The sequence below is a fragment of the Hyperolius riggenbachi genome, chromosome 11 (genome assembly GCF_040937935.1).
Source record: "Hyperolius riggenbachi isolate aHypRig1 chromosome 11, aHypRig1.pri, whole genome shotgun sequence".
NCBI lineage: Eukaryota > Metazoa > Chordata > Amphibia > Anura > Hyperoliidae > Hyperolius > Hyperolius riggenbachi.
In genome coordinates this window covers 9,516,824-9,528,890 of record NC_090656.1, presented here as the reverse complement: position 1 = coordinate 9,528,890, position 12,067 = coordinate 9,516,824, and the positions used below count along the sequence as shown (strand labels likewise).

At 47.0% G+C, this 12,067-nt stretch overlaps 1 protein-coding gene across 7 annotated transcripts in view; it reads right to left on the bottom strand.

Annotated features, from left to right (window-relative positions):
• Positions 1–9,916, bottom strand: part of RFWD3 (ring finger and WD repeat domain 3) — a 117,902-nt gene extending 107,986 nt beyond the window's left edge. The window contains exon 1 of one of the 7 annotated variants that reach the window (XM_068261725.1): positions 9,896–9,916. The gene's annotated coding sequence lies outside the window, so the exon portion shown is untranslated. The other 6 variants (XM_068261720.1, XM_068261723.1, XM_068261726.1 and 3 more) reach the window with 6 other exon arrangements.
• Positions 9,917–12,067: the final 2,151 nt, after the last annotated feature.

The window sequence follows — 12,067 nt, the reverse complement described above, 5'->3', positions numbered from 1 at the left end:
CCGCAGATCCGACGTCCGATCACCTCCCAAGTGCAGTGTTCACATCTGTTCTCTACCCTAAACACCCACTAATTACCCATCAATCACCCCCTGTCACTGCTACCTATCAGATTAGACCCCTATCTGCCCCTAGGGCACTCAATCACCCGCCCACACCCTCAGAATGCCCTCAGACCCCAGCCCTGATCACCTCGCCAGTGCATTGCTTGCATCTATTCCCCCCTCTAATCACACCTTGAGACACCCATCAATCACCTCCTGTCACCCCCTAGCACACCTACCCATCAGATCAGGCCCTAATTTGCCCCGTGTGGGCTCCTGATCACTCGGCCAAACCCTCAGATCCCCCTCAGACCCCCTTCCGATCACCTCCCCAGTGCATTGATTGCATCTATTTTCCCCTCTAACCACCCCCTGAGACACCCATCAATCACCTCCTGTCACCCCCCTAGCACTCCTATCCATCAGATCAGGCCCAATACAACCTGTCATCTAAAAGGCCACCCTGCTTATGACCGGTTCCACAAAATTCGCCCCCTCATAGACCACCTGTCATCAAAATTTGCAGATGCTTATACCCCTGAACAGTCATTTTGAGACATTTGGTTTCCAGACTACTCACGGTTTTGGGCCCGTAAAATGCCAGGGCGGTATAGGAACCCCACAAGTGACCCCATTTTAGAAAAAAAGACACCCCAAGGTATTCTGTTAGGTGTATGACGAGTTCATAGAAGATTTTATTTTTTGTCAAAAGTTAGCGGAAATTGATTTTTTATTGGTTTTTTTTCACAAAGTGTCATTTTTCACTAACTTGTGACAAAAAATAAAATCTTCTATGAACTCGCCATACACCTAACGGAATACCTTGGGGTGTCTTCTTTCTAAAATGGGGTCACTTGTGGGGTTCCTATACTGCCCTGGCATTTTAGGGGCCCTAAACCGCGAGGAGTAGTCTAGAAAACAAATGCCTCAAAATGACCCGTGAATAGGACGTTGGGCCCCTTAGCGCACCTAGGCTGCAAAAAAGTGTCACACATGTGGTACCGCCGTACTCAGGAAAAGTAGTATAATGTGTTTTGGGGTGTATTTTTACACATACCCATGCTGGGTGGGAGAAATTTCTATGTAAATGGTCAATTGTGTGTAAAACAAATCAAACAATTGTCATTTACAGAGATATTTCTCCCACTTAGCATGGGTATGTGTAAAAATACACCCCAAAACACATTATACTACTTCTCCTGAGTACGGCGGTACCACATGTGTGGCACTTTTTTACACCCTAAGTACGCTAAGGGGCCCAAAGTCCAATGAGTACCTTTAGGATTTCACAGGTCATTTTGCGACATTTGGTTTCAAGACTACTCCTCACGGTTTAGGGCCCCTAAAATGCCAGGGCAGTATAGTAACCCCACAAATGACCCCATTCTAGAAAGAAGACACCCAAAGGTATTCCGTTAGGAGTATGGTGAGTTCATAGAAGATTTTATTTTTTGTCAAAAGTTAGCGGAAAATTGATTTTTATTGTTTTTTTCACAAAGTGTCATTTTCCACTAACTTGTGACAAAAAATAAAATCTTCTATGAACTCACCATACTCCTAACGGAATACCTTGGGGTGTCTTCTTTCTAAAATGGGGTCATTTGTGGGGTTCCTATACTGCCCTGGCATTTTAGGGGCCCTAAACCGTGAGGAGTAGTCTGGAAATCAAATTCCGCAAAATGACTTGTGAAATCCTAAAGGTGCTCATTGGACTTTGGGCCCTTTAGCGCAGTTAGGGTGCAAAAAAGTGCCACACATGTGGTATCGCCGTACTCGGGAGAAGTAGTACAATGTGTTTTGGGGTGTATTTTTACACATACCCATGCTGGGTGGGAGAAATAACTCTGTAAATGGACAATTGTGTGTAAAAAAAATGAAAAAATTGTCATTTACAGAGATATTTCTCCCACCCAGCATGGGTATGTGTAAAAATACACCCCAAAACACATTCTACTACTTCTCTTGAGTACGGCAATACCACATGTGTGGCACTTTTTTGCAGCCTAACTGCGCTAAGGGGCCCAAAGTCCAATGAGCACTTTTAGGCTTTACAGGGGTGCTTACAAATTAGCACCCCCCAAAATGCGAGGACAGTAAACACACCCCACAAATGACCCCATTTTGGAAAGTAGACACTTCAAGGTATTCAGAGAGGGGCATGGTGAGTCCGTGGCAGATTTCATTTTTTTTTGTCGCAAGTTAGAAGAAATGGATTCTTTTTTTTTTACTTTTTTTTGTCACAAAGTGTCATTTTCCGCTTACTTGTGACAAAAAATAATATCTTCTATGAACTCACTATGCCTCTCAGTGAATACTTTGGGATGTCTTCTTTCCAAAATGGGGTCATTTGGGGGGTATTTATACTATCCTGGAATTCTAGCCCCTCATGAAACATGACAGGGGGTCAGAAAAGTCAGAGATGCTTGAAAATGGGAAAATTCACTTTTTGCACCATAGTTTGTAAACGCTATAACTTTTACCCAAACCAATAAATATACACTGAATGGGTTTTTTTTAATCAAAAACATGTTTGTCCACATTTTTTTCGCGCTGCATGTATACAGAAATTTTACTTTATTTGAAAATTGTCAGCACAGAAAGTTAAAAAAATCATTTTTTTGCCAAAATTCATGTCTTTTTTGATGAATATAATAAAAAGTAAAAATCGCAGGAGCAATCAAATAGCACCAAAAGAAAGCTTTATTAGTGACAAGAAAAGGAGCCAAAATTCATTTAGGTGGTAGGTTGTATGAGCGAGCAATAAACCGTGAAAGCTGCAGTGGTCTGAGTGGAAAAAAAGTGCCTGGTCCTTAAGGGTTAGAAAGACTGTAGTCCTCAAGTGGTTAAACTAAACCGCTCATGTACAGCTTTTACCTACTTGCCCGAGTGCTTTGCTCTACTGGGCATGCACGGTAGGGCTGGATGATTTTCGATTTTTTTTAAACCGAAATTGTCATCAATACCAAGACGATCTTGAGATCAAAACAGCGGGTGCTGTGGTTTTTCCGCGCCGCCGCTGGCACCTGCTCTGCTCCCGGCTAAACCACTTTAAATTTGCATTCCGCAAAGCTACGTGCTTTTATATAATTGTAATTATTAAACAAATGACGACATTTTGCAGGCCAAATTAGTACTCTATGTACTTTGATTCTAGCTGCGGCTAGTTTTCCGTGATTTATTGCAGAAAGTAGAGCCGGTCCCCTCAACTAGACTAACTCCAGACTCTTAGGGCCCTTTTCCACAAGCAGTTGATAGGCAGTGAAATGCCTCAACCGCTCACAACTGCTCACTGTTGCCTGGTAACTGCTTGCTGAGCACACAGTTCAACTGCTTGTGGAAAAGAAGCCTAAAGATTGGTACACACATCAGATAAAAGTCTTTGGAAAATGAAAGATCACAGACCAATTTTACCCCCTTCCATGTAGTATGAGAGCCATACCTACACAGTCTATTCTATGGAGCTGAACTCCCCATCAGACAGAAATCTTTGCAGGATGCTGCACACACAGATGCTGTACACATGCAACAGATCAGTATCCGCAAAAGATCCGTTCCTGCAAAATGCATTCAAAGTCTATGATATCTGCAGATCATCATACACACCTTGTTTAACAGACATTCATCTGCAGATCAGACAATTATCTGCAGATCTGAAGATCCATCCTGGTGGATCTGATCTACAGATAATTGTCCGTTAAACAAGGTGTGTATGATGATCTGCAGATATCATAGACTATGAATGCAATTTGCAGGAACGGATCTTTTGCAGATACTGATCTTTTGTGTCTGTACAGCATCTGTGTGTGCAGCATCTTGCAAAGATTTCTGTGTGATGGGGAGTTCAGCTCCATAGAATAGACTGTGTAGGTATGTCTCTCATACTACATGGAAGGGGGTAAAATTGGTCTGTGATCTTTCATTTTCCAAAGACTTAAGGGGCCCATACACTCAGACGATTTTCTGGCCGACCGATCGCAAATCGGTTGGCCAATCGACCGATCAACGGCCGATTTCGATGGATTTCCATCGAACTGGCAGGATGGAAAATCTAGGTCGATCTGATGAGATTGCTTATTTTGCATTGGCCATAATGGAAATCTGATGGCAAAAAAATGCCATCAGATCGAATTTCAATAGATTTCAAACTGAAATCTATTGGAATTCTATCCTAGTAAAAAATGTTCTAAAAACGCATCAGATAGATAAGAAATCATCTGATGATCTATCTGCTGCTAATCTGACGAGTGTAACCACCTTTAGAGCCCTTTCACACGGGCAGTTGAAAGGCAGAGAAAAGACTATAAAACTCTCACAACTGCTTGCTGCTGCCTGGTAACTGCTCACTGAGCGCGCAGTTCAGCTGCCCATGTGAAAGGACCCTTAGGCCTCTTTTCCGCGAGCAGTTGAACTGTGTGCTCAGCAAGCAGTTACCAGGCAGCAGTGAGCATTTGTGAGAGTTCAACAGTCTTTTTACTGCCTATCAACTGCATGTGGAAAAATACACTTACTAGCCAGAGCCTTCACTCTACCTAGTAGGCCTGAACGATAAACCGTTTGGGGATCAAAATCGCGATCACGGAAATGTTGATTTCGTGATCGTCTTAGCTGCGATTTCATTCCCCTCTGCAAGCAGTATAGCAGTCCCCTCTCCCGCTGTGCACAGCTTACCGCTCCCTGCAGCGGCGGCTCAGCGGGTCCCTTGCGGTGATGGAGGCGGCTCACTTCCGCCAAGTGTACACTGCAGCCTATCAGCTGAGCGGCAAGCAGACTCCGCCCACAGGCTCTCGCAGCGGCTCACTTCTCCCAGCGCCTCCATGTCATTGGCTGGGCTGACTCTGCCCACAGGCTATCAATCCCACGCAGCTCACTCCTCCCAAGTCTACATCAATAGCTGGGCAAGTGTCAGACCCCGCCCACACACCTGTCAATCAAAGTTTGTACTTCCCCCACCTCCTTTGCATAGCGTGTCAGCGTGATAATGCTAATGACTGTTGTGGTGTGACTGACTGTGGCAAACTATTCTGCAAAGCTGTTGTCTGCAGTGGGACACTGTCAATTTCTGGCATTGCAATCTATTCTGCATAGCTGTTGTATGCTGCTTTAAATTAGCATCCAACATGGAATTATTGGGCATCTTCACCCAAGGCTGATCAGATTCAGATGGCCAATGATTAGTAACCATGTGCCTGACTGATTAATCAGCTGTCAAGTGATTAACAAAGACTGCCAAGGTGTTTCACCATCTGGAAAGTACCAGCTCTTATTTGACGCAATTTTAGTTTGTTTTATCCCATTTGAATACCTAATGTGCAAATTGCATGCAATTTAAAAATACACAAAAAAGTAGTACATGTAGTTTTTAAACCAGACCAAAATCGCACCTTCAAAAAACACAAAATCGCAGTAGGTCCATAGGGAAACCCCGCATGTGAATTCAGGCAAAATGGACGCAATGTTGCATAGGGTGACCCTCGCCTAATTTTGCCTCACCTAGCTCATACCGGCTTGCCACATTTTTGTGATATATGGACCTACCTAACAAATGTGATCACGGTATAGTCGGTGTATTTAGCCCTACACTACATACATCTAGCAAATATAGATAAGGTCGCACAATCAAGAGTATATTGCGGGAAACCCCATAGATTAACAGCCGCTACCTGCTCTCTGCAACTTGGTCACGACCACTAATTTGTAAGGCAAAGACAAGTCAAGACAAGTCACACTTGTGTTGAAGTGGCAAACTGATCTGTTAAAACAAATTTGATTTCACACCTGTTTCCCTACACCCCCAACCGAACAACCCCGAGCCAACACCCCTCACCCCCCCCCCCCCCCCCCCCCCCCGTGTATTTTTCTATTTAGAACGGTCCATTTCTCCACTAGTGTGAAGAAATGTCCTGTTTTCATATTGCCCCAATGCAGGACTTCAGCTTCCGTTACCATTCCGCTGGGAATCCGGAAAAATTGCTGCGGAACCAAAGTAGCGGTCCGTTTAGCGGATCACGCGGAACGGACGGATGTGAACGGATCCATAGGTTAACATTGGTTCCATTCCCTTCCAATCCGGGACTTTTTTTTTTAACCCTATAAAGTGAACCGGGCCTAAGGATTAGGGGACTCAGCGAGAAACCTTATCCACCTGATAGGTTTAGTAAAGTTGTGCGAACAGAGGAGAAATCGAAGAGAGCGCCGTGCAAAACAGGGCTGTGGAGTCTGAGTAATTTTGGGTACCTGGAGTCGGAGTCAGTGGGTTCAATAAACTGAGGAGTTGGATGATTTTTGTACCGACTCCACAGCCCTGGTGCCAAAAGCCCAGCGGCTGAGAGTCCTGGCGTGCAATTTTAGAAATTGCATAAAGAGAACCCGAGGTGGGGATCTTAGAATGAAATCTATACACAGAGGCTGGGTCTGGCTATAGTGCCCAGCCTCCGTTGCTATTTGACTCCCCCCCTAAGTCCCCCCTGCGCTCCGCTCTCCCCCATAAATTACAGCCGCGCTAGCGACACGCAGCGGGCTGTATTTACCTCCCTAGTGTCACTCATGCCGCTCCCCCGCCTCCTGCAGAGCGCCGGTCCCCGCCTGTATAAAAAAAAGGGTTTTACTTCCCTGGGGCATCTACCAGCCCCCTGCAGCCATCCTGTGCCCTCGCAGTCACACATGGCTCCTCTGGTTTCCCGCTGCCAGCTAGTTTCGTTTTTGCCGACTGGGAGTCGGCCGGCCACCACGTGTACATTTTTGCGCATTCCTGGTGATGCAGAAAGCTATTGCAGACATCAACGAGTACATTTTTATGCGTTACGGTTGTAATGCGTAAAATTTTATGCATTACACCCGTAACGCGTAAAAATGTACTTGTTGATGTCTGCAATAGCTTTCTGCATCACCAGCAATGCGTAAAAATGTACACGTGGCGGCCGGCAAAAACGAAACTAGCTGGCAGCGGGAAACCAGAGGAGCCATGAGTAACTGAGGGCACAGGATAGCTGCAGGGGGCTGGTAGATGCCCCAGGTAAGTAAAACTTTTTTTTTTACAGTTAAGGTTCCCTTTAAAGGATAGTGGTTCCCACTAGGTGCATATTTCTTACAAATTAGTCAAATTAGTGCGCTTTCTGCAAGCAGGGAACAAAAGTTGGTACGTGAGGTTTCCCACTAGGTCCCCTCAATTAGACTAGCGCTGATTGTACAACCTTATCTAGATCTGCTACATGTACCGTATGCAGTGAGGGGGTAAATAGGGGCTAGTCTAGTTGAGGGGACCCACAGGCAGAGCTGTGGAGGCGGTACGAAAATCATCCGACTCAGTTTATGAAACCACCGACTGCGACTCCAGGTACCCAAAATTGCTACGACTCCTCAACTCCCCAGCCATACTCCCAGGTGCTTGGTTCCAGCTTGTGACAACCACCCTGGCGTTCTGATAAGATCGCCAGGGAGGCTGCGGGAGGGTTTTTTTTTAATAAAAAAAAAACTATTTCATGCAGCCAACTGAAAGTTGGCTGCATGAATGCCCACTAGATGGCGCTCCGGAGGCGTTCTTCCGATCGCCTCCGGCGCCCAGAATAAACAAGGAAGGCCGCAATGAGCGGCCTTCCTTGTTTTGCTTAGATCGTCGCCATAGCGACGAGCGGAGTGACGTCATCGACGTCAGCCGACGTCCTGACGTCTGCCGCCTCCGATCCAGCCCTTAGCGCTGGCCGGAACTATTTGTTCCGGCTGCGCAGGGCTCGGGCGGCTGGGGGGACCCTCTTTCGCCGCTGCTCGCGGCGAATCGCCGCAGAGCGGCGGCGATCGGGCAGCACACGCGGCTGGCAAAGTGCCGGCTGCGTGTGCTGCACTTTATTTCATGCAAATCGGCCCAGCAGGGCCTGAGCGGCAGCCTCCGGCGGTGATGGACGAGCTGAGCTCGTCCATACCGCCAGGCTGGTTAAGTCCACCAATTTGTAAAAAAAAAAAAAAAAAAAAAAAAAAAAGGCACCCAGTAGGAAACCGTAACACTTAAATTGCACACCAGGGCCTTCAGCCGCTGTGCATCAGGCACAGTTACCGCCTCCGCTCACGCAACTGTACTAAACCTATTTGGTAAGAGGCATGGATTGCAATTCCTTCAGGGTCTCATATTTCTTACCAATCAGTGGTCACGGCCAAACTTCTGTGAGCAGGAAGCACCGTGGGTAACCTCAAGTAGACTAACGCCAATAATTCTGTACAATCAAAATTATATAGTTAACTGCAGTGTGGTTGAGCAAAAGTCAATGGACTAGTGGCCCATACACTGCAAGCAAGATCCCATGCAAATCACCTTCACTAAGGGCCCTTTTCCACTAGCCTCCATGCGCCCTGCAAGACGCACAGCAGCACTTCCTTGTTGTGCAAGGACGCCGTTGAATCCCAGGAAGCCATGTACGGCTATGAGATAAAATGCTGCTATGGCAAGCGATTCGGACGGTGGCACCATTATTCCTTATGGCATAGTTTCCCCGCACGATTTGCCTGCGGGGAAACTCTGCAGATTCGGACTCTAATCAGTCTGAACGATGTTGCTCCTCCATGCTCCAAAACAAAAAACTTTATTGAAATCATGCGAACAGTAGCCTATTCCTTTAAGATCCGACATCTTCCATCCTGCTCAATCGACAAAGCAATTGAGCCAGAAATCCAGTGTTCTCCCCAGAATTTTTTTCCAGCCGGGTGGCATGAAAAAAGTAGCCAGGTGGAGCGACATGAGAGAATGCAGGTCCAGGCTTCTGTGCACAACTCTGCTCACAGCAGAGGTGCCCATACTTTTTTGGCTTGCAAGCTACTTTTAGAAATTAGCAAGTCAAAATGATCTACCTATGTACAATTTTAAGAGCATATTTTAAGAGCATTGTATATACAGAATGTAAAATCCAGGGCTGAGAAGTCGGAGTCGAGGAGTCAGTAATTTTGGATACCCAGAGTCGGAATTGGTGATTTTACAAACTGATGACTCAGAGTTTGAGTCGGATGATTTTGTACAAAATCCACAGCCCTGGTAAGTATTTGACTAAGGAGTCGGAGCCATTTTGGATACCTGGAGTCGGAGGTTTCATAAACTGAGGAGTCGGAAGATTTTTGTACCAACTCCACAGCCCTGGTAAAATGTATTGCGGTCGGGATCTACTATGAAGTCCATCACGATCTACCCAATGGGCACCCCTGGCTTACAGAATAGGAGGAGGTGAGCCGATGACAGCCGGGTGCTCACCAAAACTAGCCGAGTGGAGCACCCGCCTAAAAGAACCTAGGGAGAACACTGAAATTGGTCAACTATTGTCGACTCCACCTACTGTATTTTCTCTCCATTTTATAAAATTATAAAATCGGTTGATCAATGGGGCCAGCAAAACACTAGATGTATGGCCATGGCCACCTCATGTCTGGCTATCAGGCCCCTGTGCTGTGAAGGAGAGTCAGCACTGAAGGTTTGTACTATGCTGGCAGTTGATGACACGAAGCAGCCATGGTGGCTCCTGTGTGTGGCGAGTCACCAGCAGCCATGACTTTTCCCATAGGCAGCAGCCCCCGAGAGAACTGAGCACCCCAACCAGGGCCACACAGGCGCCTGACACCCCCACACAGCACGCATGGTACATTCCTTCCCTATCTCTAATCATACGCTTCGGCCATACCATCACAGAAGCGGGGGGGTCGATACCGCCAGCCCCTATTCCTGACAGGACAGAGGAGACTGCGCTGTCACCCCGGTCCGCCGGAGATACAGAGCCGCCCGAGCAGCGCAGACCCGCCTCACCTCAGTAACACTGCTGCACTCTCCCGTCCACTCCACAGCTCATTCTCCCCGCCAACAGCCGGAACCCCGCCCACTCACCTCCCCGGCCCGCTATTGGTCAATCCCTCTGCCACTCAACCTCACGTCCGCTTCCGAGGCTTCCTGCCTCCTGCTGATTGGACGAGGCGGCTGTCACTCACCCGTCATGCGGATTTCCGGTATGGTAGGGTGGTGGGCGTGGCCGGAGGATGACAACATTAGATTTTTATTGATAGATAAGATATTTCCACGTATTACAGTGCAATATTTTGTAAAATATCCCCAATAGCAGTTACAATTAATAAATAATTGCTCAAAATCTCCTTAGTTGTAAACTTAAAGCTATATATATATATAGTACTAGCCTTACTCAGAAATTATCTGAGGTTATGTTTTGTTTTCCAGTAGAGCAAGAGTTGTTATCTTTGCAAAAGCGTTTGTCCAACAGCTTGTCGAATTCAGTCTGAATTGCTGAAAAGTAAATAGAAGCTTTTGAAAGCTTGTTATCTGTCAGGGAGAAGATAAATTAATAAGAGATACCCTGTAACAAACAAAAAAAAACTCTAGGGGATACTTACGTTGGGAGAGGAAAGCCTCAGGGATCCATGATGCTTCCCTCTCCTCTGTAGCTTGGGGGAATCTAGAGCTGGAGGCTCCCCCAAAAGTCCCTCGACAAATCCGGTGCGCCTGTGTGAGTAATATTTACCTACCGTGATCCTGTGCAGGGCTATTCATTCAGGTAAGGCGGAAATAGCCTAACCCAATTGTATCCGCTCTACTGCGCAGGCGCAAAGGACTCACGCCTGTGCAGTACAGTAGATACTATCGGCTTTGGCTATTTCCACCTTAACCCGAACGTAAGGGTGGTTCAGACGGACGCTTGCGGAGCGTTTACCGCAAGCGTTCGGAACGTCGCGGTAAACTCTCCTATTCAAGTGAATGGGAGCATTTACACCGAGCTTTTGCGTGCGTTTACACGATCGCGGCGTTCGGCTCCCGATTTTCGCTAGCGTTCGAGCTGCCACTGGAAGCGACATGTAGCTTCCAGGGGGCAGCCAACCGCGACGGCTAATGTCCCCCTAGGGGAAGAAAAAACGCGACCGCATCGGAATGCGACGCAAAGGCTACTGAAAGCCTGACCGCGCAGCCGCCGCAACGCCCCCAAACGCCACGCAGACGTCCGTCTGAACCAGCCCTAAAGCCGCTAGTGCGCCTACGCAGGATCGTGGTAGGTAAATATTTACCTCGCCGCTGGTTCGGGGGTACACAGCGCTGGATTGCCGGGACACCGGAGGGCGGGGAATCCTCGTTAGGATCCAGAGGCTTCCCCCTCCCTAAGTAAGTATCCCCCAGTGAGTTTTTTTTTCTTTACAGGTTTACTTTAAAGCAGAGTTCCCCAACCCTGTCCTCAAGACCCACCAGCAGTACAGGTTTTGCAGGAAACCACAAACATTTACAGGTGAAGTAATTAGTGTCTTAGCAGTGCTGATTAACGACCCCTGTGGATCTCCACAAAATGTGCCCTGTTGGTGAGCCTTGAGGACAGGGTTGGGGAACACTGGCTTAAAGGATATCTGAGGCAACAGGTGGTAAACAAAAGGGTACTTACGTATTATGCCATCCAGGCAGTTACACACTCATGAAACGTTACAGAGTAGAACGCACCAGGTAGAATCGCATATGTGTTTTCCATAGCACATAGTGGAAAACGCATGCGATTCTGCCTTGTGTGTTCCTACCTACAATGTTTCAGCGTCAATACCTTCAGCATCAGTGTCTCAGATTACAGCCTGGAATCTCTTTCAATAGAGGTGCTGTGGCTATTAGGGCCTGCACCCACTAACGCAGTTGTGCGCAGTTGTGTATCCGCTTTTTAGCAACACATCAACGTTACAGATGCTGAAAAGCAGTTACACAACTGCGCACAACTGCGTTATTGGGCTAAGGCCCTTAGAATGTACGTTCTCAGCTGAAGTGGGAACACAGCCTAAAAGGCAGAGTGTGTATTCTAAACAGGAACTGTGAAAAACTTAAAATAAAGCTATAAAAATGAAAGTAAAATAGGATAGCAGGGCTGAGACCCACTGTAAAAACAGGGGGGAGGAGGTTGGGGCAGATATGTATAGGAAGCAGTTCTCATGCCCACCGCTCCCATTGTCCTCTTCCGCCCCCTCCCTTCTCACCTAAATCCCTATCCACACCTCTTCCAGGTCCATGAGGTATGTAGCAGTG